At 40.3% G+C, this 26,679-nt stretch overlaps 1 pseudogene; it reads left to right on the plus strand.

The window, feature by feature from the left end:
• The window catches only part of LOC149180606 (beta-galactosidase 8-like), a 195,468-nt pseudogene that overhangs the window by 57,971 nt on the left and 110,818 nt on the right, over positions 1 to 26,679 (plus strand).

A 26,679-nucleotide genomic window follows, 5' to 3' on the forward strand; every position in this document is an offset into this window, starting at 1 on the left:
AGTGTTGCGCTTCTACACTTTTTGTGTTTTTATTTGCAAAATTTCACTGTGTAAAATTACTAGTTTCTAGTATAACTTGGTCGAAGTCAAGATTCTTTATGTAATGGCACTAGTTACGAGGCTAGGTGATGTAGGCATGAATAAATGTATATCATAGGTTGTTTTTTATGTTTATTAGGCCTCATAAAAGAAGAAAACTCCTAAACAAACTCTTCATGAGGTGTTTGAGTTTCACCTTCTCACTCTCACCTGTTGGTTGAGAGAATCTTCGAGTCAGTTCCTCCACCAAGGAATTCAACTCCTGAAGGAGGGAAAGTGGTCTAGGAAAGTCTATAAGTACTATTTCACTTTAGGAGAAGAGGGTTGTGTTGGAATTATGATGCATGTGTTGTACTTGATGGCAACACACTTGTAGCAGAACAACTCACTTGTATATGGTAACTAGATGAATCTACAGAAGAGATATCAGATGTGATAGAATGCATGACAGTAGTGTTTACATATGTGATGAAATGCAAGTCAGTTTCAAGGAATCAGTTCAGAAGGCACCTCACTCCGATGAAAGATCACAGTACATCATGACCACAGCAAAGAATTACAGTTTATACTACAAAGATTGAAGAAAGAGAGGTATACGCAGATTCACCTTGACCAAGCTGCATATACATGCAGGTTAATAGAACAAAAGGAGCGTATAACGTACACACGCACTTTCACGGAAGGAAAAGTGCATATACCTTGGAAAACTAGGTTTTTTGGTCCATAGTATTTGGTCCATGGTATTTTGATCCATGGTATTTGGTCCGAGGTATTGACCTTAGTATTTGGTCCAAGGTATTGGTCCTAATTGGTTTTGGTCCATTGTATTGAGAAAGGCCTAAAAATATAAAAGGAGGAGAAGATCATTAGGCTAGGTGTGAAAGTAACGAATATCTGATAAAGTGTGAGATCCAGTATCCAGGTTATGGGTTTATGATGCTTTGCTTGATCTGAACCAAGGAGGAACCTTAGTGGTTGATTGAAGATAAGATCCAATGACGGATCGGGATCTTAAGGCTTGAAATGAACTATCTTTATATGGTTTGCTCATGTATATTCTAGATCTTAATACTAACGCACATATATTATTCTGTAAATGATATGATCTGGGTATAACTGAAGTCTGGAATAGTTGCTGAATTCTGAATTAACATTTGCAGATGTATACGTTGGTTGGATTTGAGAAAAGTGTGCATACCTTATGAAGCATGTTTCAGTTGTTTCTGTTTGTTTCTGCAAAGTTCTAAGTTCTGGTGACTGTATTCAGGTGACTGTATTCTGGTGACTGTATTCTAAATGTTCAAATTTATTGAGTGTGATTTGCTTCTGTGATGATGGATGAGATCTACTAACTTATCATTATGTGATCTGATAATGGATAGGCTAGATCTAATTGTTAACACATGTTGTATCCTTTATATGTGATGATCTGGGTATGTCAGAAGTCAGGAAATGCAGCGAAGTTATAAGTAAGTATTTGATGACATATAGGCTGGTTCGCTTTGGTGAAGCTGTGTATACTCGCTGTTTCGGCTCTTCCAAGTAGTGTATACACTCTGATGCATGGTTTTGAGATTACAACTGGTTCTGAATGATAAAGCAGTGTTTTGGGTACAAATCTGCATACTCGTTATAGTGATCTCTCTATTCCAATTGAAATGTTGAAGTTGATTAAAGTTTGAATGAATGGATGATTCAGTTGTGTCAGAGGTTCAGAGGTTGTTAGTGATTGATTAAGTTTGGTTGATTCAGAAAGTAATGATTGAGTTTAAGTTATTTGTTGATGTAGATGTATTTGATAGTTGTATTGCAGTGGTGATTGATTTTGAGCTTCAATGTTGTTGATGGGTCTAGTCTGAAAATTTATGAAATGTGGTCCTTGGAGGAAGAGAGAAGGTTGTAGCCTTCTGTAGGTCGGCACCTACGTGCTAGTAAACATATCAGTTAGTACAAGAGCTAGGGGGTTGTAGCTCCTTTCCAGTAGAAGCTGGAGAATGAGAGAAGGTTGTAAACTTTTGCAGGTAGAAGCCTACGTAGTGGTATGAGTCTACACCAGTACAATGTTGTAAACAGATTTTCTTAGTATTAAAAGAAGACAGAGACGACAACAGCAGGTGGTTTTCACCCACATTGGGTTTCCACCTTAAATCTTGGTGTTCATCTATGTTGCTTATGTGTCATGGTTCACTCTGTTATTAACTGCATATGGTTGTTGTTTAATGTTTAATAAACTATTGATGCAAAGATTAAAGATCAACATATGATGAATTAACTGAATCATTAGTTTGTTGGATATACGCTTGTTTCCTTAGACACAATTGCGTGTACATGTGGGTTACCCACATGGAAGTAGTGTATATAAATTTGAGTATGAAAAGAAAAATATTACTGACTTGACTAATACTGATTCACCCCCCCCCCCCCCTCTCAATATTATTTCCAACAGGTTGAACTTTTTGTAAAGGAGGCTTGCATTGTAATCATCTTTCAGCTAATACAGATACAGGTTGCAACTATTTTCAAGGAACTCTAGCCCAGTGAGTTCATGGTGCTTGTACTTCATTCTCCTTGTTTTCTAATGGTCTAAACATCTTTATATACATTATATATTTTCTTTCTATGAATGCCTTGTGATAAAATACTCAGAATTCTTGTTTTTCAAGCTATGTTATCTCGTTTCATAGTTATGTGTTTTGTCTTCCTAAGCTAATGAAATCATGTTTATTTATGCTCATTAGTTTCTTTCACACTATATCCTCTATAAAACACTAAAAAATACTCAAATTACACCATAGTTTCTGACATCTAGCTCCTTCTTATGCTTTCTCCTGTATTCCCACATCCTAGACCTACTTGTGGCTCCAAACCCTAAGTTCAACAAACCCTTTAAAAACCAAATTTTCACAAACAACTACTCATATCTAGTCTAAAATTCATTTGCTTTAAAGTCATATCACTGATAAGAAACTTAGAGAGATCCCTCTCATGCTCAGTAGGGCTAGCTACCAAGCTGAAGTGGTTTGAGGTTACCCTTGTCGATTTCCTTTTCAGCCTAGCAGATTGTAAGGACTAACATTTTTGGCACCGTTGCCAAGGAAAGATTGTTAAATTATCCCTGGGAAAAATATTGAGAGCTTCGAAGAACTGATTCTATACCTCTCAGTTTCCAGTATCCGAAGATAGGTTGAATTCATAAATCTCATCAGTTTAGGGTGTATAAATTCTGGATTCCAAAAGCCATACCAGGTCAAATCCTGACCCAAATCCACCCTTCATTGTTGAATACCCTGAAAGACTGCTCAAAAAACTTAGACTACCTATGACTAAAAGTGCAGTTCAAAAAATTAAAAGAACAACTTCTCTGCCTAAAAAGCTATTCGCCTTTGAGCAAATTCCAATCGAATAGTAGATAGAATTATCACTTACAAGGTCTAAGTCTGACTCCTGCATCTGTAATACAACACTAGAACCTTTAAAGGTTGAAACTCACTCTCTTTCTTCAGAATCTTTGTCTGCTAAGACTGATCATGAACTGTGGTTAAACTTTGATAAGCTTCAAAGCCTTGCTGACCAACTCCAAATCACAACCGAAAAAGCTTTTGTTCAATACCAACTTGAATACTTAGCCACAACTTCATCCTCTTTTTCACCTCCAAGCTCATCTACCACATCTCCTAAAGCTTTAGTTTCATCATCTTTCTTGCCTCCTCTGTTCGTTCCATCCTTGCCTCTACAACCCATTTTAGTAGTTCCATCATCCTCATCACAACCTATACTTACACAACCCATTGTAACACCTTCACTTTCTCCAGCAGTCATGGCAAGATTTGCGCCTCTTTTACTGCCTGCTCAACTTACTGCTTTGCCTCAAAACTATGGTCAAAGACTTCCTTTGTTTGATGGAAGTGCAGAAATTACAGCTCAGTAGCATGTTGACAAGTTAATAGACTTCATTGATTTAGAAGAAATTGATGAGGAGAATGCTAAAATGAGGATTATTGCTTAGAGTTTCTTAGGAGATGTTAAGAAATGGTTTCGAACTCTGGCTGCAAATTCCATTAACAGTTCTCAAAGACTGATTGAATTATTTCTAGCTCGTTGGCAAGAGAAGAAAAATCCATTACAAATATTGGCTGAATATAATTCAATGAAAAGGAACCCCAATGAAACAGTTCAAGAATTCACTTCAAGATTTAATACAGTGTACAATTCTATACCTGATGATATGAAACCTCCTCCTGGTTTGGCTCTTCTTCATTATCTTGATGCTTTCGATCCAGAGATGGCCTATCAGCTCAGAGAAAGAGACCCAACTACTCTTGAAGAGATGCAGCGGAATGCAATCAGTGTTGAAGCCAATTTTCTCATTAAGAAGTCAAAATCAAAGCTAGAGAGGGCAGAAAAGAGAGTTGTTTTCAGAGAAGAACCTGCATCATCTTCTGATGCAAAGCTTGATAGCCTGATAAAAACTATGGAAAGGATGATGGATAAAATATCTGTAATTGATCGACAAGATGAACCATCAGTGAGGAATCCTAACTTTCGCGGACAGCAGCAACAACAGTTCAGAAATCGACAGAGAGAGCAGCGAAATCAAGATCCTCAAGGTCAAGTAAAAGCTCCATTTCAGCAAAACTATATTGAAGGCCAAGAAGAAGATGAAGAAGAAATTGTAGAAGAAAATCACTTCTTTCAAGAAGATGAACTTCCTACTTTCCTAATAGAAGAAGATCAGTTTTCTAAAGACTCTTTTATACCAAATGACCAGCAATTTGTGCTTGCAAGCGAAGATATGTGGGCTGATAAGACATAATAGTACCAAAGAGGATATCAGAATGCCCCCATTCATCTCCAAAAGCAATACAACTTAAGAAATAGAAATGTGTCTGTTACTATAATTCAGAAATGACAAATATGTTGAAGAAGGATAGCGGGTAAAGTGGTCATTAGAGGCTAAGAAATCATTTGATGCGGTAAATTTTGCATTATCTACTGCTCCTATTCTAATTAGCCCAGATTATACCTCAGATTTCATCATTTTTTCTTTTGCTTCTGAGCACACATTAGCAGCAATCCTAATGTAGAAAAAAGATCAGAAAAATGAGCAACCTATAGCATTCTTCAATCGCACTATAAGAGATGCAGCATTGAGATACAATATTATTGAAAAACAGGTGTTGGCATTGGTAAAAGCCCTCAAAGATTTCCAAGTTTATATTCTACATTCACATACTATTGCTTATGTCCCTACTGCAGTGGTAAAAGAAATTCTTGTACAAACAGATCCAGAAGGCAGAAGAGGAAAATGGATTGCAGCAATGCTAGAATATGACCTAGAGATCAAACCTACAAAGCTCATCAAAGGACAAGGGTTAGCCAAGCTTATGGTAGAATCAAATCTACATGCACTGGATATTAATTTGATGGTTGCACTATCAAAAGAAATAGAAGACAAAGACCCTTTCTTGCAAGTGTCTGATACGTTCATGTCTTCTCCTTGGTACGCCGACAATGTCTATGTCCTACAACACTTGAATCCTCCTCTGGAATTTCCCAAAGGCAAAGTTAGATCACTGAAACTCAAAGCTTCAAAATATTGTATTCTGGATGGTGTTTTATTTTGGAAAGATCCTGGAGGTGTGTTGCTGAATTGTTTAATAGAAAATGAAGCTAAAGATATAATGAAGGATTTTCATAAGGGAGATTGTGGAGGTCATCATTTTTGGAAAACTACAACAAACAAGATCTTAAGAGCTGGTTTCTATTGGCCCACCCTCTTTTCTGATACATACAAAATAGTCATGAGCTGCCATGAATGTCAGATTTTTCAAGGAAAGAGGAAACTTCTGCCATTACCACTACAACCAATTTTGATTTCAGCTCCTTTCCAGCAGTGGGGTCTTGATTTCATTGGCAAAATCCATCCATCATCTTCAGCACAACACAAATGGATATTAACAGCCACCGACTACTTTACAAAGTGGATTGAAGCTATCCCAACCAGGCAAGCTACTGATTCTGTCATCATTCAATTTCTGGAGTCTAATATCTTGTCTAGATTTGGCTGCCCATAGAAAATAATAACAGACAATGCTGTTGCTTTCAAATAAAAAAGAATGGTGGATTTCTGTGCCAAATATCATATTGTGCAAGGAAATTCCACTGTATATCATCCGCAAGGGAACGGCCTGGCCGAATCTTCCAACAAATCTCTGCTTAACATCATCAAGAAGGTCCTGGAGGCAAACAAGAAGAATTGGTATAAAAAACTCACCAATGCTTTGTGGGTGAACAGGGTCAGCACCAAAAAGTCAATAGGTATGTCTCCTTTCCAACTGGTATATGGATTTGACACTGTATTTCCTTCATCTCTTGTTGTCCCAGTAATGAAAATCCTACAGGAATTGGATAGTGAAACTAATGACATACAAAGGAGAATAAACCAGATGATTCATTTATAGCAGACAAGAGAAGAAGTTTTTCATAACACATCCAAACTCCAAGAGAAAATCAAAAATATTTATGATCGCAAAACCAAGGAGGACAATTTCAATTTGGGAGATGTAATCCTTCGATGGGATGCTAGAAATGAAGACAAAGGAAAATATGGTAAGTTTGAGAACTTATGGAAGGGACCATACAAATTTTCTATATTCAGAGGAAAGAATGCTTTCTTGTTGGAAGAGATGGATGGAAAAGACTATTCAGGAGGGGCGACCAATGGTAGGCTTCTCAAGCACTACTATGTCTAAAATCCAGAAAAGTCATCATCATTGTACATACCGGTGTGTATTTTACTTCTAGCATTTTAGATAGCTAACATTAAAGTTTGAAGCCTGAAGTGAAAGCCCTAAGGCTCTTTGAGTCGGTATTGTTTTCATTTTTTTTAGTTCTTTTGTCAGCCAAAAAATTACTTTTTATGCATGTTGACTCCATTGCCCAATGAATAAGGTTGCTTGGTCTACGATGTTCTTGACACCTCCAAGGAGTTGCCATCCCCAGTTGGAGCCAATGTTAGTGTCAGTCTTGTTAGCCTATCACCTGGATAAAAAAATGCTTTTACCATGATCTTTTCAGGCTTTCATCATCAAATTTTTATGTTACTAGGTTTACACAACAAATTTGGTCATTGTATGGTCAATCCAAGACGGAGTCATTATTTGAAATTTCACTCATGCTGGTTGCTTATCATACACCTTGAAAATGGGTTAAGTCATCATCATCATTCCATTAGGTCTTAGGTCATCCGTTAGGTCACAAGGGTCCCCAAGGTCCACCATTTCCATAAAAAAATCATAAATAAGTGAAACATGACAAAGCAAGATTATGGTAGTAAGAATCCTGTTGATGGTAAAGAAGCAGAATCTTCTCATTCTAATCCATCAACCTCAGCTCCCGGTTCCGATCCACTACAAATCGAGAAACCTAACCCGGACTTGGTAATTAAACCGCCCGCCAAGGGTATACTTCGAAAGTCTGCTTTCAATCCACATGCGACAGCAGCTCAGAATTATAACATTGTTGAGGATTTAGCTGTTTCACCCTCAGCAATTTCGGCTTTGGAAGTGTTGCAATCATGCCCAGCACAACGAAAATTACTCTTGTCGGCTATAGGAGCTGTTGATATTCAGGACCCGAACCTGATAATCTTTGATCTAGAAAATAGTACACCGCGCCTCCCTCATCAAATGGCTTTCCAGATTCCGGTGATAGTCAAAAACAGGCCTATTCATCGGACTGTAATTGATGAAGGAGCTTCTACGTGTATTATGTCGATTCAGTGTTGGAGATCGCTTGGTTCTCCTTCACGGAACCAATCCCCGATGATTCTTAAGGCCTTTGATGGCCGTGGGTTCCATCCATTTGGCATTCTATAGGATTTGCCTATAGGGGTTGAAGGAAAAACCGTTAGTCTGGATGTGGAGGTGGTTGATGCCCCTCTAGACTACAACCTTCTTTTGGGTCGCAGTTGGTCTTATGCTATGACAGCGGTCGTGTCATCGGTCTTCAGATTTATAAAGTTTCCACATAATGGTAAGATCGTGACGATAGACCAGATGGATTACTTTTCATCCGACCCAACCTCTTCAGAGAGTATCCAGCATGTCGGTAAAATGACTATCCCTTACAAGGATGTTGGTGTAGGATTAGTTAAAGATTCCGGTTTGCTAGGAACTTTTCCTTTTCCTTCGATCAATGCAGACCCTTCATTCACATCCATTCATATGATTACTTCAGACACTGTTATTTACGATGATCCTTGGATTGTCCCATCTGAATCTGAGATAGACTCATTCGGTAATGCAATGCCTTTGAGTCCATATGAAATTGCTTATGAGGCTGTGCAGTCTTTTCCCGACTCCAGTTCAACCCAATTCGACCAAATGAATGTGGTCCGTGAGGAATCACTTTTCACATCAACCTCAGAACGGATAATGTTTCCTGAAGTCGTGTCATCTGAGGAACAACTTCGCGAAATCCTAAGTGTAGACGATCTACCATGGGAAGATCTTCATCATAGATCTTCATTTTTACCTGAGGGTGATGACTTTGAAAATGATTTTTCATCAATTATTACAGCTGAATATGTCAGGGACGCTCAGAATCCTATGAAACATCCTGATTCAGAGTTGAATTTGGGAAACATTTCCCAAACTATTGCCATTGACATTTCAGTCAAAACCGGAGTTATTGAAAACATTCATATAGGTGCCTCGTGTACAGATAATGAAATTCAAACATATAAGGTCCTATTTCAAGAATTCCGCGACGTGTTTGCCTGGTCCTATGAGGAAATGCCAGGAATTGATCCCTCTATTGTTGTTCATGAAATCAAAACTTACCCGGACGCTAAACCCGTTCGGCAACGTCTGCGTCAGATACACCCTAGGAAAGCGGCTGCGATTAAAGCAGAAGTCGAGAAGCTATCGAACCCGTTAACGGATTGGGTATCGAATATCGTTCCGGTTAACAAGAAACAAGGAACAATAAGAATATGTATCGATTATAGGGATATAAATCGTGCTTGTCCAAAAGACAACTATCCCACACCCTATATCGATCAAATAATTGATGATTGTGCCGGCAGTGAAATATTTTCCTTTATGGACGGTTTTTCCGGTTACAACCAAATAATATTCTACCTGCCGATCAACCAAAAACGGCTTTCATTTGTCCTTGGGGGAAATTTGCTTACTGCAAATTACCTTTCGGACTTAAGAATGCCGGAGCCACTTTCCAACGGGCAATGTCTTACGCGTTTCACGACATCAAGCACATTTTGCAACCGTATCTCGATGATTTCCCTGCTCATTCTTTACATCGAGTTGATCACCTTGTCCACTTACGCACTATTTTTATGAGGTGTTGGCATTATCGAATTCGGTTGAACCCACACTATTTACAGTTAGTATGGCTCCATCCACTGTCATACTATCCTCCTTGGCAAGTCTCATGCCTCTGCTCTCCATGTCAAACTTCAAGAAAAAGAGAAAAGTCATTTAAAGTCAATTATCTCTGGTACGCAGTTTCTCTTAGCCTTACCTGCGTGTACGCAACCCAAGTTCACAATACCTGCGTACTTGTACGCTCTGTATGTAAAGGGGTGGGTGCGTACTCCTGTAAAGGTCAAAAGGCACAAGTTTCACTCCAAAAATGTTACTTGTGGTCATTTCTAGAGTCTTCTAGAAGCTTGTTTGACGTGTATGAAGCGCCTCCAGATGGTTCATGTATCCCTACCTAAGAGGAACTTATCCCATCAAGAGGGGAGCTGTCCCATCCAAAGAGGGGTTTATCCCATTGATGGTGGACCTGAATAACTTCCTCTAGAGCACTATAAATACAGGCATTGGGCCAAAGGGAGGAGAGGCTGAAAGCTGAACATTCCTAAGGGTAGATGCTGCTGGAATTAGGACTTCCTTGTAGAAGCTTGTGAGGAGAGATTACCATCTTTACTTGTTTCCATTGGGAGGTGGGTGAGTTGATCAGAGTAAGGGAGAACTCTTGTGGACCCTGGGAGGAGCTTGCACAACACGAAGGCTCAAGTTGTAATGGTTCCTTTTGTTACCTTTTAATACAAATTAGTCCATTCTTCTCAACAATTTGTTATTAATGAGTTGTTTCATATACTCCTTGGTCTATATGTTAAATATGTTTTATTTTATGTGATATTCAGGTGCTATTTAATCGTTTGATTGTTAGTGAATGCAGGTTTCGAAGGGAAGGAGGAGCTCATCCGGATCAACGAAGCTGGACTACTACAACAACGTTGGATTACAGGTAGGATCTAAACACTTGATTTCTCATATTGTAAAAACATATTTAGGGAAGGATTGCTCTTATTTGTCTTGTTTGTCATTAGAAAGTCTTAGCTTCTAGGAAGGTCGGTTATGTCCGCACTAACGACTCTTTCCACGTGACAAAATGGCGACTCCGTTGGGGAATCCATGAATGTGTTTGAGTTCTTTTTGATTTGATATTTTGGTCTGAGAAAAATTGCTTGTTTTCTGATTTTTGGTTGTCTAGCTGTGTATTTGGGTGGGTTAGCTTAGAGTCAATTTAGTTTTTTATTTTTATTAGCTTTGCCAGCAGTACGTAGTCTCTGGGTTTGACACAGTGCGTACTTGTGCGCACTGCGTCTTTGTGCACAGGGCGTCCCCACACCTGTGTCAACAGATCACCTGCGTACCCCTGTCAAACTTGAGAAAATTTCATTTTTCATCTTTTTGCTCTTTAGATTTTGTTTTTAATTTGTTTTTACTGCCCAGATCCATCAGTTTACTGTCAAATATCTTCACCTGAACTTGTCCCGTTAGTGTCGAGGGTTTTGGTGGAATTCATAGGGATTTTTCCTTAGGGTTTGATTTTTAACTGGTCCTGTAGTGACTTTGGCGTTAGAGGTTGTCAAACTTTGGATCTCCCTGGTTTTGATCAGTCCTCTTAGGAGTCGGGCCTGTCATAGAAGTCACCCTAGTGAGAGACCTACCTTTGTGTCTTCTCTTTGCGAATCTCGAAAAGTTTGTTTGTTAAAGCCTTGAATTCCATTCTTGAGAAAAAAGAACAAAAAGATTTTGATTTTGTTTTTTGGTTAGTTTATGATTCTGCATGAACTGATCCTTAGTTTCATTTTGACTAAGTAAAACATCCGGGAATCATCCTTGTAGGCTTTTTTCCTCATTATTTTTTCCTTTTAGGTAAATTTCCTTTTAATTTTCTTTTGAGTGAATTTGATTTGATTGTCTTAGATTCGTTAAATTCGATTTGATAAAATAGTTTTACATGCTTTATTAATATAGAAAAAACACAAAAATTCTTTTGGAAAAAGTTTTCTTTGGTAGCATTTGTAGACTTTTGGGAGAAAAAGGAAATTTCGTAGAGTAATTAGTGGTCATGACTTGTGTGTGTTGAAAAGATAAAGAGAATTGTTTCTTTGATTGTCTTTACTAAGAAAGTTGTTTTCTATAAAATTTGCATTTTCCAACTCTCTTAGTTAAGAGATTCATTGAAAAAAGAAAAGTAGTGTAAATCATCTTAAGTGCATCTTTGTATTGGTTGCGAGTCGAGTCTACACACCACCAGTTTCATCTCCACTACCTTTTGTCTTTAAGAAAAACCGTAAAATTAACGCTTAAAGTAAAATCAACTTAGTAACTTTTATTTACTAGGGCTCTGAAACACCAATTTAGATCAGGCTAGTGTCTTGGAGTAGGAGAATAATTAACTCTCCAAGACAACAAAACCAAACAAATAGCTTATCTTGTGATAGAATAAATCCAATTGTCTCATTTGTACTCTGGGAAAGCTCCTCTTAAAGGAGAAGCACGAGCTCGTGTCCGAACCAGTGAGGGGATCAATCCTCCCTCATTGGGAACGACGCCAGACACGCACGTATTACAAACGATAAACCTCGGATTAACCATTTTCGAGGAGCCAGGGGTCACTTGTCAGTAAACCTTGGATTATTGTCAAGGAGCCGGCAAGGGGATTGAGCTTGATACTCTGCCCTTGTGTGCTGTCGGAGTGTAGACTGTTCCCCCAGGTGCATTTGTTATGGTTGGTAACCTTAGTGACCATTATCTTTAGGATTCTACCGAGGTGACGGTGGAGGGAAGATCCCACTGTACCTGGAGCAGACGTCGGCTAGACTCACTTGGATTTTCCGGGGGGTTCACTTCACTCGAGACGGTTAAAGTGGAGGAACTTGTGCCGGTCTATTCATTAAGCAGGTTGCTGGGGTAACTGTTCCACCCGCCACTTCTGTACTGAATCCGGCGATGTTGGGTTTCATCTCAAACTAGCGTTTTCGGTCTGGAAGGCTACTGTTTGTGCTTGGTTTGACGCCCTAGATTCTTTAGGCGTATGGTTCAAATTTGTTTGGTTCTTTAGATACTTTAGGTGGTTTTCTTTGAGATTTTACTTTGTTTGCGTGTGCAGTAGTTAAAAGTTTTTAACTGTGGCGGAATTACCGAGACAGTCCCGTAGACTTCGGGGCAAGTCTCCTGAGGTTGTTTCTGTGGCCGAATTGTTGAGGAAATCCCGTAGACTTCGGGGTGAACCTCCTCAAGACGTCCCAAGTCATTACGAAGGTTTAAAGGTCCTTGTAACTCCTCCTAGCGGCAGTAGAGTAGGTTCACCAGAAGAAGGAGAGTCTTCGTTGGTAGTCCATCAAGATTACCAAAGTCTAGAAACAGGTTATAATCCTGAAGCAGTTGAAGTTTCTGAGCTTGCTGGTAGTTTTTCATCTACTAGTGATATAGGTGAAGAACCTGAAATATCTGAACCTATTACTCCAACTTCTAGTGTACCAGATTCACCTAGGGTAGAAAGAGTCATCACCGAAAATCTTCCTACTGGTTTGATAGCTATTGAAGGACTTGCTCCAGAGGAAGAATTAGGCGTATCTATTCTTGAAGATCAACCTACTATTGATCTAAGGGAGCGTGAATCTATCTTTTACAGTCCTCCTAGAAGTACTACTTGGTACCTTTCGTTAACCAATTATTTAAACAACTCAGGGGTAGGTTTTTCTCCACCTCGTACTCCTTTTCCACCTGGAGCTATTTATACTCCTGTAAATATGTCTGGTCAGTCGTCCGTGTTCACTCAATCTCCTGAATCTTTCTTACACGGCGGTCCTTCTGTTCCCACCGGGTATCAGTCACTTTCTGGTACCTTTGCGGGGGCATCTCCTCAACCCATTGATCATGGGTTATTAGCTGGAAACAATGGTAATAAACCGTTGGGTGTAGGGGACATTTACATGATGTCAGGTTCAGTTCCCATTTCTCAACCTCAAGGGGTCAATTACAGCCTGGGGGGGCAGCCTCAATTAACGCCTGGGGGGCAACCTCAAGGTACACAAATTGTGTTTGGGGGGCAACCTCAAGGCCAGTATGTACCCATAGTACAATACATGCCTCAAGGTCAACCCCAGCCTCAATATGTACCCCAGGGTCAACCTCAGTATCAATATTTACCTCAAGGGTATCAACCCCAAGGGTATCAACCTCAAGGGTATCAACCTCAAGGTCAAGGTCGACCCTAGTATCAGTATTTACCCCAAGGTTATCAACCTCAAGGTCAACACTCGAGTCAAGGTTATCAACCACCTCAAGGTCAGTCATATGTTCAAGGTATGGGAACCATGCCTGTCAGTTATCAATCCTATCCTCAATCCGGTTATGGATCTCAGTATCCTCAACCTGTTACGGGTCAATACCCCGGAATGATAGTGTGGGATCCATCACAGGGTCAACAGGTGTTGCAGCCAAGTATACAGTTGGTACCTCAAACTAGACAACCCGTAGTTTCTGGTTCACCCCAGCAACCGCAACCTGTCCAGTCAAATGTTCAAACTTCTGTAACTTCGGTAGTTACTCAGCCGCCAATTGCACCTAATACTCCATCTCAAACGACTGCTGCAACTACCGCAACATCTACCGCACTTACTTCTGGAGTATCGACAGCTCCGGTTTCTACTGTCTCTGCAACCACTCCTCAGACATATTTACCATTGTCTGGATCTACGATTCAAACTACGGTCCAGATGCCTGTAGGGCAACCTGGTTTAAGTACTGTTGTAACAAGTCAACCTCAATTTACCTACCAACAGTACCAGGGACAGTACCAATCAAGGATAATTTTAGGGGCGAATGTTCGCCCTTTGGGGAAATTAAGGGGTTTTAAATTTTTAGTGGGCGAATATTTTGTATCATAGTACATTTTTACAAATCACCTCAAATAGCCCACCTTATTTTAAGGGAGAGGGTAAAAAAGGTAAAATTAGCCCTTAAAATTAGGACTTAAAACCTTCCATTCGCCCATTTTCAAGAATAGGTTTTATTTAAGTGAATCCATTCGCCCATTTTCAAGAATAGGTTTTATTTAAGTGAATCCTATGGGCCAAATACCATATTTAGAAAAGAGGTATGGTAAATTAATAAAAATATAAATAAATGAGAGGTATCGTAAATAAATAAAACATTTTTTATATTTACTCCATAAGTCACCTTATATACATGTAAGGGTGTAAACAAATAAAAATATAAGTAAAGTGGAGGTATGGTAAATAAATAAAACGTCTTTTTATACTTACTCAAAAGGTATGGTAGATAAATAAAAATATAAATAAAATAGACATCGTAAATAAATAAAACCTCTTTTTATATTTAGTCCATAACCCTCGTTCTATTTATGAAGCCTCAAGAAAGAGGTTTTATTTAAGTGAATCCTATGGGCCAAATACCATATTTGTAAAAGAGGTATGGTAAATTAATAAAAAATATAAATAAAGGAGAGGTATGGTAAACAAATAAAACATTTTTTTATATTTACTCCATAAGTCACCTTATATTTACGAACACTCAAAAAATGGGTTATATTTAGGTGAAACCTATGGCCAAAATACTATGGGACAAATACCATGGACTAGATTGTTATTAATACCATGCAAAAAATCATTATTAACCCTAATATTAGAATTAACAAAAATAAAAATGGCACATGGTATTGACCCATGGTATTCACCAAAATGGCACATGGTATTGACCCATGGTATTCACCCAGAATGTAGCCTATTTAAATGAGGGAATTAAACCAACATGTAGCCTATGCTAAGATTCACTAGGACTTTACAAAGTTTTATTATTTAGTGAAAGAGTCGCCAAGATCTTACAAGATTTTATAATTGAGTAAAATATTCGCCATGCCTGGTGAGAGATTCGCCAAAAAATTATATATACATATTATATTATTGATAAAATCGCCTTCCATTTTTCCTATATACCATGGAGATTCGCCCATTTATTATATTTATAAATTTAGGGGGGGTTCTTAAAATTTTCCCTGGTACCAATTCGGTCCTGCTGTTCAACAACCGGTTTACCAGTATCAACCGTATCCTGGGTACACTTATCAACAACCCCAGTACGGTCCGGTTAATCCTGGTTTTCCAGGAGGATATAATATCCCTAATGCGATTCCTGTCCCTAGTTATCCTGGATATCCTCCTCCTGGGACTGGTCTTGTGACCCAGAGTTTTAGAGATCCTAACCGGCAGTTACCGTTTATCGCGACTTTGGATTTACCCGACTTGACGCGCCTAACGAACGATCCAATTCAATATCTTCCGTTCTGGCCGCCAATGCCAAATAAGTTGCCCAGTGATATACCCAAGTTCGAAGGTAAGTCTGGAGAGGATCCGTCCAATCACGTGATGACTTACCACCTTTGGTGTGCTTCAAATTCTATCTCGGATGATTCGATCCGCTTACGTCTTTTCCAGCGTACGCTCATTGGTCTCGCGGCCAAGTGGTACATTGAGTTACCACGGGCCTCTTTTTACAATTTTAGCCAGTTAGCTACCTCGTTCCTAACTCATTTTCAGTTGCCGCTCAGATACGATAACGGCACGGAGATATTAACTTCATTAAACAGTCGACCTCCACCTATATTTCCGATCATATTCATGAATGGAGACGTCGAAGACGTTTAGTGAAAGTTTTTATCCCGGACCAAATCTTAGCTGAATGGTTTGTAAAATCATTATTACCGAAGATTACTGAAGATGTAGCTAAGGCCGGAGTAGTTACTGAGGAGCAAGTCATTGCTCAAGCCCAGTACCTTGACTTAGTTTACACTCAGTCGGGTACGTTGCACGAGAAGATCCCAGATCTTCCTAAGTCGAATCAAATTGTTGTTGCTCCTTCGGGGTCTCATGCTGCTGATGGCATGATTGGTATGGTGAATACTAAAAGTAAGAAGAAATCCTCAAAGAATTCTTCTCCAATAATAACCTTACCAAACTCCCCGACACAGGAGAGTCTTTTCCTGAAATTACTGCCGATATTCACGCTGTAGAGTCATCTACGGCTAAATCAAAAAACGGTGGTAAGAAGAAAGGCAAGAAGAAGGATAAAGCAGACAAGGCTCCAAAGGAGAAAAAAGAGAAGTCGGAATCTAACGACGAAAAGCACAAACCTCGCTATCCTTGTTTAATTTGTGAAGAAGATCATTTCACAAGAGATTGCCCTCATCGGGAAGAGGTTGTGAAAATCGTTAAAGGTTCCCCAACTCTGCTGTTTTGAAAGATCCATTTCCGAAGCAGGAGAGTAAAATGATAGGTTCTTCCTCGAGTGCCAGTCAAGAACCCATATTGATGATGTCTCATGTACAGATTGCGACTCGATCGCAAGATTATGGTAGTAAGAATCCTGTTGATGGTAAAGAAGCAGAATCTTCTCATTCTAATCCATCAACCTCAGCTCCCGGTTCTGATCCACTACAGATCGAGAAACCTAACCCGGACTTGGTAATTAAACCGCCCGCCAAGGGTATACTTCGAAAGTCTTCTTTCAATCCACATGCGAGAGCAGCTCAGAATTATAACATTGTTGAGGATTTAGCTGTTCCACCCTTAGCAATTTCGGCTTTGGAAGTGTTGCAATCATGCCCAGCACAACGAAAATTACTCTTGTCGGCTATAGGAGCTGTTGATATTCAGTACCCGAACCTGATAATCTTTGATCTAGAAAATAGTACACCGCGCCTCCCTCATCAAATGGCTTTCCAGATTCCAGTGATAGTCAAAAACAGGCCTATTCATCGGACTGTAATTGATGAAGGAGCTTCTACGTGTATTATGTCGATTCAGTGTTGGAGATCGCTTGGTTCTCCTTCACTGAACCAATCCCCGACGATTCTTAAGGCCTTTGATGGCCGTGGGTTCCATCCATTTGGCATTCTACAGGATTTGCCTATAGGGGTTGAAGGAAAAATCGTTAGTCTGGATGTGGAGGTGGTTGATGCCCCTCTAGACTACAACCTTCTTTTGGGTCGCAGTTGGTCTTACGCTATGACAGCGGTCGTGTCATCGGTCTTCAGAGTTATAAAGTTTCCACATAATGGTAAGATCGTGACGATAGACCAGATGGCTTACTTTTCATCCGACCCAGCATCTTCAGAGAGTATCCAGCATGTCGGTAAAATGACTATCCCTTACAAGGATGTTGGTGTAGGATTAGTTAAAGATTCCGGTTTGCTGGGAACTTTTCCTTTTCCTTCGATCAATGTAGACCCTTCATTCGCAACCATTCATATGATTACTTCAGACACTGTTATTTACGATGATCCTTGGATTGTACCATCTGAATCTGAGATAGACTCATTCGGTAATGCAATGCCTTTGAGTCCATATGAAATTGCTTATGAGGCCGTGCAGTCTTTTCCCGACTCCAGTTCAACCCAATTCGACCAAATGAATGTGGTTCGTGAGAAATCACTTTTCACATCAACCTCAGAACGGATAATGTTTCCTGAAGTCGTGTCATCTGACGAACAACTTCGCGAAATCCTAAGTGTAGACGATCTACCATGGGAAGATCTTCATCATAGATCTTCGTTTTTACCTGAGGGTGATGACTTTGAAAATGATTTTTCATCAATTATTACAGCTGAATATGTCAGGGACGCTCAGAATCCTATGAAACATCCTGATTCAGAGTTGAATTTGGGAAACATTTCCCAAACTATTGCCATTGACATTTCAGTCAAAACTGGAGTTATTGAAAACATTCATATAGGTGCCTCGTGTACAGATAACGAAATTCAAACATACAAGGTCCTATTTCAAGAATTCCGCGACGTGTTTGCCTGCTCCTATGAGGAAATGCCAGGAATTGATCCCTCTATTGTTGTTCATGAAATCAAAACTTACCCGGACGCTAAACCCGTTCGACAACGTCTGCGTCAGATACACCCTAGGAAAGCGGCTGCGATTAAAGCAGAAGTCGAGAAGCTACCGATCCCGTTAACAGATTGGGTATCGAATATTGTTCCGGTTAACAAGAGACAAGGAACAATAAGAATATGTATCGATTATAGGGATATAAATCGTGCTTGTCCAAAAGACAACTATCCCACGCCCTATATTGATCAAATAATTGATGATTGTGCCGGCAGTGAAATATTTTCCTTTATGGACGGTTTTTCCGGTTACAACCAAATTAATATTCTACCTGCCGATCAACCAAAAACGGCTTTCATTTGTCCTTGGGGGACATTTGCTTACTACAAATTACCTTTCGGACTTAAGAATGCCGAAGCCACTTTCCAACGGGCAATGTCTTACGCGTTTCACGACATCAAGCACATTGTGCAACCGTATCTCGATGATTTCCCTGCTCATTCTTTACATCGAGTTGATCACCTTGTCCACTTACGCACTATTTTTATGAGGTGTCGGCATTATCGAATTCGGTTGAACCCACACAAATGTGTCTTCTGCATAGAAGTGGGACGATTGCTAGGATTTGTCGTTTCAAAAGTCGGTATCCGCGTCGATCCCTCGAAGGTCGAAGCTATCATTAAATTGCCTCCTCCTTCGAGTTTGCGCCAACTCCAAAGTTTGCAGGGGAAAGCAAACTTTTTACGTCGATTCATTCCTAACTACGCCGAGGTTACAGAGGGTTTCACCCAGTTGTTGAAACAAAACGCTCAATTTTCTTGGGATGAGATAGCTCAGAAATCTTTTGATGCGCTTAAGCACGCGTTGACCCATGCACCGTTGTTGCATCCTCCCAACTACAACCAGGACTACTTTTTGTATCTCGCCGCCTCCCACTCCACCATTGGAATGGTCTTAGTTCAGGAAGACGAATTCGGAATGGAACATGTGATATATTATCTTAGTAGGACGTTAAATCCCACTGAGCTAAAATATTCGCATGTGGAGAAATTGGCCCTGGCAGCTGTTCAGGCTGTCCAGCGTTTTCGTCATTACATTCTCCTCCGTAAAACTACAGTGATTTCGGATTGCAACCCTACGATCTATATTTTAACAAAACAATTGCTAGGGGGCAAGTACTCCAAATGGATTGTTATCCTGCAAGAGTTCGATTTGGAGTTCGAGAAGTCCAAGTCTAAGAAATCCTTAGTTTTTGCGGAATTGATGTGTGACTTCCCGCGTGCTGACACGGAAACTGTGGCAGAGCAACCCATTGCAGACGAATCTCTATTTCTTATCAGCACTTTAGATCCGTGGTATAGGGATATAATCGTCTATCTCCAAACCCAATCCTTTCGGCCCAAAGCTTCAAAGTTGGAACGCCGGAAAATTCGATTCCAGTCCCAACAATACAGAATTATTGGAGATACTCTTTATCGTTGTGGGGCGGACTTGGTTTTCCGTCGTTGCTTAACTCATGAAGAGGCGGAAAGGGTTTTGAATGACTGTCATTCTGGAGCATGTGGCGGTCATATGTCTCGGTATGCCACAGCTCAGAAGGTGTTGCGTGCTGGCTATTTCTAGCCATCCATGTTTAAAGACTGTATCATTGCGGTCCGAAAATGCCACAACTGTCAAGTGTTTGATCGCAAGATGCGCGCACCACCTACTCCTCTCCACCCTATAATTTCCGTTGGCCCTTTTGCTAAATGGGGTATCGATTTTATTACTTGTAACCCTCACTCAGCCGGGGGGCATGCGTATATCATCCTTGCGATTGATTATTTTACTAAGTGGGCCAAGGCGATGCCTACATTCGAGGCAAGCGGCAAAACAGCAGCGATTTTCGTATTCAATCATATTATTGCTAGGTTTGGTGTCCCACAAGTGATAATCACTGACCATGGACACCATTTTCGAAACATTATGATGACAGAACTTACAAGCCAGCTTGGTTTACGCCATGATAGCTCTACTCCTTATTATCCTCAAGCAAACGGTTTGGTTGAATCCATCAACAAAGTTCTAGTTATCATGATCCGACGAATCATTGGTATTCATCGGTCGAATTGGCACAACATGTTATTTTCAGCGCTTTGGCCGTATCGAACCTCAGTAAAAACATCAACAGGTTTCACTCCTTTCCAACTAGTTTATGGTTTGGAAGCAGTGTTGCCCATTGAATGCGAAATCCCATCACTTCAAATGGCTATCGAATTACTCCCAGCTACTTCCGAAGAGGAGAAGCGTCTGTTATACTTAGCTAAATTAGATGAGACTTGACGTGACGCTGCTTTAGCAATCGAGACTCACGCAAAAAGGATGAAAGCTCAGTATGATAGTAACGTAACCCCTCGTAATTTTTCGAAAGGAGACCTAGTGCTATTATATGATCAAGCTAACGATAAATTAGGTGCTGGAAAATTCGTTCCCATGTGGCATGGGCCCTACATTGTCAAGAGAAAGCTAGCAAAAGGGGCCTATGAGCTGGTAGATTTTGATGGGGACTCTTTGGGTAAGCCCAGAAATGGACTTTACCTAAAGAGGTATTATGCTTAAATGGTGGATATGGAGATTTAGTTAGTTCTAGTTGGGTTAATTTTTCTTTCTAGCTAGTATGTGTGTTTAGTTTAGACTGTGTGCTTAGTGTAGAGAGTGTGTTTTTCGTCGTTATTCTGGCTTATCTTGGTTTTACTCTTGATATTGCAGATGTCGACGCCTCTCCAAACGTACATTGGATTTGCTGATGGTGCTTGTCGTAGTACACGGAATATCTCTTCCGCAGCTTGGGTTATTTATTCACCCTGTGACGAGTTAGTTTCTATGCATGGGGTGAGCCTCGGTCAAACAACAAACAACATTGCAGAATACAGTGCAGTGATTGAACTATTATCTGAATCTATTTCATTTGGGATTCAAAGTTTGATAGTGAGGTTAGATTCTGAACTCATTGTATTACAGCTTAATAGAGTCTATGCCATTAGAAATCCAGTGTTATTAAGATTGTTTTTGAGGGTGCGTCTCTTGGAACGTGAATTTGATTACATTGAATATCAGCATATTCCAAGGTCTTTAAATACATTATCAGATGCAATGGCGTCTCGAATGTTAAATAGACATTTTTAACAATCATAAATGCAAATTTATAAACATTTCATCACACATGTTTAACAAAATAAGCCGGTAATAATGATATATATATATAGATAGGAGTGTGTCAAAAATATACATCGTCTTCGATCATAGGTTGAAAAACACCTTATGATCGGCAAAAATGATAAGTACAAAAAACCAAAAATGTCGCATGTGTCTACAAAAGTGACTAGCCAATCACTGGTGGTGCTCTCTATACGAGACCACTGCCCGCGCTACCCTACACAGGAACCTCCTGAAAGGTCCTGGGACTGCGACCACGTAGCGCTGAAGTCGGATAGGAATTTCATCTAGAGTGGTCTCTGGTATACCCGCCATCAGACGCTCTAGATCCTGTTCCAGCTCGGCTAAGGTCTCTGTGGCCGCATCCTGTGGGGCCGGTGCTGGTACAGCTGGTACTCTTCTCTCAAAAGCCCGGAGATTGCCCAGACGCCGTGGACCTACATCTGCATTTTAAAAATTTGTGCTGTCAGTTTTGAGACGATATATAAAAAACAAAAAAATAGATAATTTAAAAAAACTTGGAAAAATGAAATACCTCTGTCGTCCCATTGTTCTCCCTGTGGAAGAACCATGTCCGGATCATTGCGAAAATCCATTCCGGCATAAGGAAAATCCTGAATCGCAAAGACCTGGCCCTCCAGCCAGTGAAAGTAACCATCAAGAAATCGAACAACTGTTGCTCCCTCATCAGGATGCCGGGCCATTACCACAACCCATCTCGTCAACTTAGGCTCCCGAGGAGCCCCAACTAGAACTGTAAGATGCTGGGGGATCAGCATTGGAACTCTCTCTAGGGAAAAGCTCACAACTAAACGCCCATATCCAAAAGTCTTCAGTTGTCCGTTCTTTGCCCTGGTTAGTTGGCCCTTCATATTGGCCAACACAGCATCGCACCAGCTGAAAATGGTGCCTTGGAAGCAATCTATAGCCATCCGCATTTGGGAACCAGTGGCTATGTGCAAAGCGGCAACGCCGCAAAGTCTGGTAACAGTAAAGGCAATTACCATAAGTTCAGGTTGGGATATGTATTTGATTTCTATCCCCTTATCCTGGTTTTGATTGTTGCACCACTCTAGCCGGAGACTAGCAAGGGATTGGCCACCCGGCCTAGTCCCGAATAGAGAGAGTTGCTCGCCCCTGTTAGGCAAGCCAGTGAGAAAGTATATGTCGGAGGACTCTATCTCGAGCTGGTGTTCTCCGATGTAAAAACATTGATCCTGAATGTTCCACCTTTCAACCAGCCACTCTAAGAATGGCACCTGGGCCCTCATGCCAGGTATGGCCCAGTACTTGTAGAGACTGCATGCCTTTAACGCATCAATAGAAGGTTGATGACCTATTGCGTCCAAATCAACGTCTTCGTGTTCTTTTTCACGCCAATCTAGCATGGTGAGTGACCTACACACCAAAAAACAATGATTAGAATTCATTAAACAAAATTTGGTTGGTTAAATTTGGGTTTTGGGGTTTGGGGTTTGAAAATCTGCGTTTCACGGGGTACGCACCCTGCGTTCAGAAAACAGAGCGGCGGTACGCAGCTGTTCTGAAGGTGGGCTGCGTACTCCGACCTTTTTCCCATATACGAAAAAGTCGGGGTACGCAGGTCACCCATGGGGCACCTGCGTCCCCCGAGAAACGGACTCTAAAACCCTAAACCCTCCAAAAAATCAAACTAGAACTTGAAATGAAATTCTAAACGGATGAAATTGAAGAGGAGGATGTTGTGAAATACCTAAAAGAGACGGTGCTTGATTCTGACGGTCGGATTCTCCGCAAAGTCCACGGGAAGTTTCTTGTCAAAAGCCCTTTTCTCAACCTCAACAGTAAAATCGTAAAATGACATGGTAAAAAGTCTTTTTATAGGTTTTTTGGATGAATGAATGCTAAGTTTGTTTATTTTTCACCATGAAAAGATATTTTTCAATGTATTTTTGCCCATCTTAAACAGGTATGAGTAATGTGTCGTTTTTGTGTAGGACAAAAGGACTTTAGGGTAAAATCATCATTTTTCACAAACCAAGACATCAGAGTCATCTTTTAAGCCCTTTTCTGACTCCTAAAAAATGAAAAGATTGCTGAGCGTTTCTTTTACACTCGTTAAAACGGAATTAAAAGACGGTCCCCTTATAGCTCTTTTCTGACCATAAAAACAGGAAAACATTGCCGGGTTTTTGTCGTTTCAAACTCGATACGGAAATAAAACGACGTGTCCTTGATCGCTTTTTACTTTTCAGGTCAGAGACACTAATCATGAAAGTACTCCTTGGTCGCAAGATCAAGCGGTTCTCTCAGGTATTATTTTATACGTTTTCGGGCTTGGGAGACACAAATTTACGAAAAAGTTCACCTTGGAGTCTTCTTTAGTTTTTTCAGACTCTCTAAAAATGAAAAACGCCGAGTTTCTCCTATACTGGACTCGTTAAAATTTCACAGTAGAGAACCTGTTCAATTACAAACAGGAACGGACCACTCCTTCTTAGGGTCCGAATCTAAACTAAGTTGGACTCATCTGAAGGATGAGCTTATAATCAAGCATATGTTATCCTCCTCAAGCTTGTAAAAAATAAAGAGGTACTTGCCAGAAATGGTGGGGGAAAAGAGAGAAGAATGAACCGATTTTTTATCCTTTGTTACAGAAGAACCTTATCACCGCTCTTGAACATGACACTTTCCATTCACCTGGGTTGGGAAATCCTTCGCCTTAAAGTTGATCAAACCACTTTGAAAGTCTTCAACCATTTCTGGGTATTAACTTTGGGTCAATCGTCACCAAGCCATCTGTCGTGTCGTTATGTGTTCAAGAGGTCTCTGCAAATAAACCATTCATATGCAAAATACTTGTCATCCATTTGACCATCCCTGAGTCAGTCCTTACAGCAACATTTCTTCAACTTGAACAATGATTTCGTGTTGTGGGCTTGCCTACAACGGGTCGCTTTCTATCGACATCAGCACATTATCTAGAAAGATGACTTAGAAATCGTCAGTACCTTGAAGTCTGCATGCATCAATGGCAGGTTTCTCACCTTTGACGATAGTTTACATCATTGACTTTCGATCGAAGGATTCCGTGACGTGTTCGACATCAACCCATTCATTCACATTTCATGGATTGTACTGGGTACTTTGAGAACCATTGACATTACTGGTGGTCTCTCTCACACTTGTTAACGATTTACATCATTGACTGGTAATCAAGTGGTTTCTACCATGCTCGACATCAACTCATTTATTCGCATGGATAGAATCGTACCAATTCAGGAAGTAGAAATGAAGACCCTGGATTTAGTTTCCACCATCCAGGCTGCGAGGAGTTTTGTATTCATTATATAGTAGACTAATCATAAACAGATGGCTGCGTCCATACTGTGTCTACAAAATTCTATGATTGTGATGTACTGCAAAATCATTCTTGTATCAGAGCAGTAGTTAGATTGTTAGTTAAAGTTTTCAATCTGAGTATGGGAATGCCTACCTCAGTGATGATATCATCTTATATATGTATTTTGTGTTGAATATTTGCAGGTTCTGACCGGGTCCTCCGCAAGATACTCCTTGAAATGATAAAGTACTTCACCCTTCCTAGATCATAAAAACCCTAATCTACTACAGGCTTCGCACTTTAGGGAGCAATCTGTTACACTAAAAAATGTCACCATGACTATTTACAGTTAGTATGGCTCCATCCACTGTCATACTATCCTCCTTGGCAAGTCTCATGCCTCTGCTCTCCATGTCAAACTTCAAGAAAAAGAGAAAAGTCATTTAAAGTCAATTATCTCTGGTACGCAGTTTCTCTTAGCCTTACCTGCGTGTACGCAACCCAAGTTCACAATACCTGCGTACTTGTATGCTCTGTATGTAAAGGGGTGGGTGCGTACTCCTGTAAAGGTCAAAAGGCGCAAGTTTCACTCCAAAAAAGTTACTTGTGGTCATTTCTAGAGTCTTCTAGAAGCTTGTTTGACGTGTATGAAGCGCCTCCAGATGGTTCATGTATCCCTACCTAAGAGGAACTTATCCCATCAAGAGGGGAGCTATCCCATCCAAAGAGGGGATTATCCCATTGATGGTGGACCTGAATAACTTCCTCTAGAGCACTATAAATACAGGCATTGGGCCAAAGGGAGGAGAGGCTGAAAGCTGAACATTCCTAAGGGTAGATGCTGCTGGAATTAGGACTTCCTTGTAGAAGCTTGTGAGGAGAGATTACCATCTTTACTTGTTTCCATTGGGAGGTGGGTGAGCTGATCAGAGTAAGGGAGAACTCTTGTGGACCCTGGGAGGAGCTTGCACAACACCAAGGCTCAGGTTGTAATGGTTCCTTTTGTTACCTTTTAATACAAATTAGTCCATTCTTCTCAACAATTTGTTATTAATGAGTTGTTTCATATACTCCTTGGTCTATATGTTAAATATGTTTTATTTTATGTGATATTCAGGTGCTATTTAATCGTTTGATTGTTAGTGAATGCAGGTTTCGAAGGGAAGGAGGAGCTCATCCGGATCAACGAAGCTGGACTACTACAACAGCGTTGGATTACAGCTAGGATCTAAACACTTGATTTCTCATATTATAAAAACATATTTAGGGAAGGATTGCTCTTATTTGTCTTGTTTGTCATTAGAAATTCTTAGGCTTCTAGGAAGGTCGGTTGTGTCCGCACTAACGACTCTTTCCGCGTGACACTGCTGCTAGGACTTTCTGTCATCATGGAGATTGATTTTTCACCAGAAAGAGAGAGACAACACAAAGGAGGGAGGATTCTCATATATGAACCATCATATTGCAACCAAATCAACTCCTATCCTTTCATCAAGCAATGCTTTGAGGATGTTCACTATTTGAGTTTTGCAAAAGAGTAAGTGAAGCAGGGTTTTATGAGCAGCTGACAGATTGGGTAGCTACACACTTGAAAGGGGAGACTGTTGTCATTGTTGGTATTGAGTTTAGCTTCTCAATGGCCGCCATCTCACTAGCAACTAGTTTACCAGACAATGGCGAATACGGGTTCAAGGGAATGAGTCTAGATCTTGAAAACTATAAGCCATTCCTAAAGACTCCATACAGAGACACACAAACTCACCTTATGCCTTTCAGATATTTTCTTGAGAAGTATTCCCCTTTAATGAAGACCATCATGAGGTTCTTTGCCTGTGAAGGTAGAATCTCAAGATTGTATGCCTATCATATTCGCCTCTTGATGCACTTCACATCTCAAAATCCACTCAACATGTGCAATTACCTATTCGGGAGTATTTCAAAA

Source organism: Pinus tabuliformis, chromosome 3_2 (genome assembly GCF_031772625.1).
Source record: "Pinus tabuliformis cultivar Carrire ecotype Pingquan chromosome 3_2, CPIR1, whole genome shotgun sequence".
Taxonomy (NCBI): Eukaryota; Viridiplantae; Streptophyta; class Pinopsida; order Pinales; family Pinaceae; genus Pinus; species Pinus tabuliformis.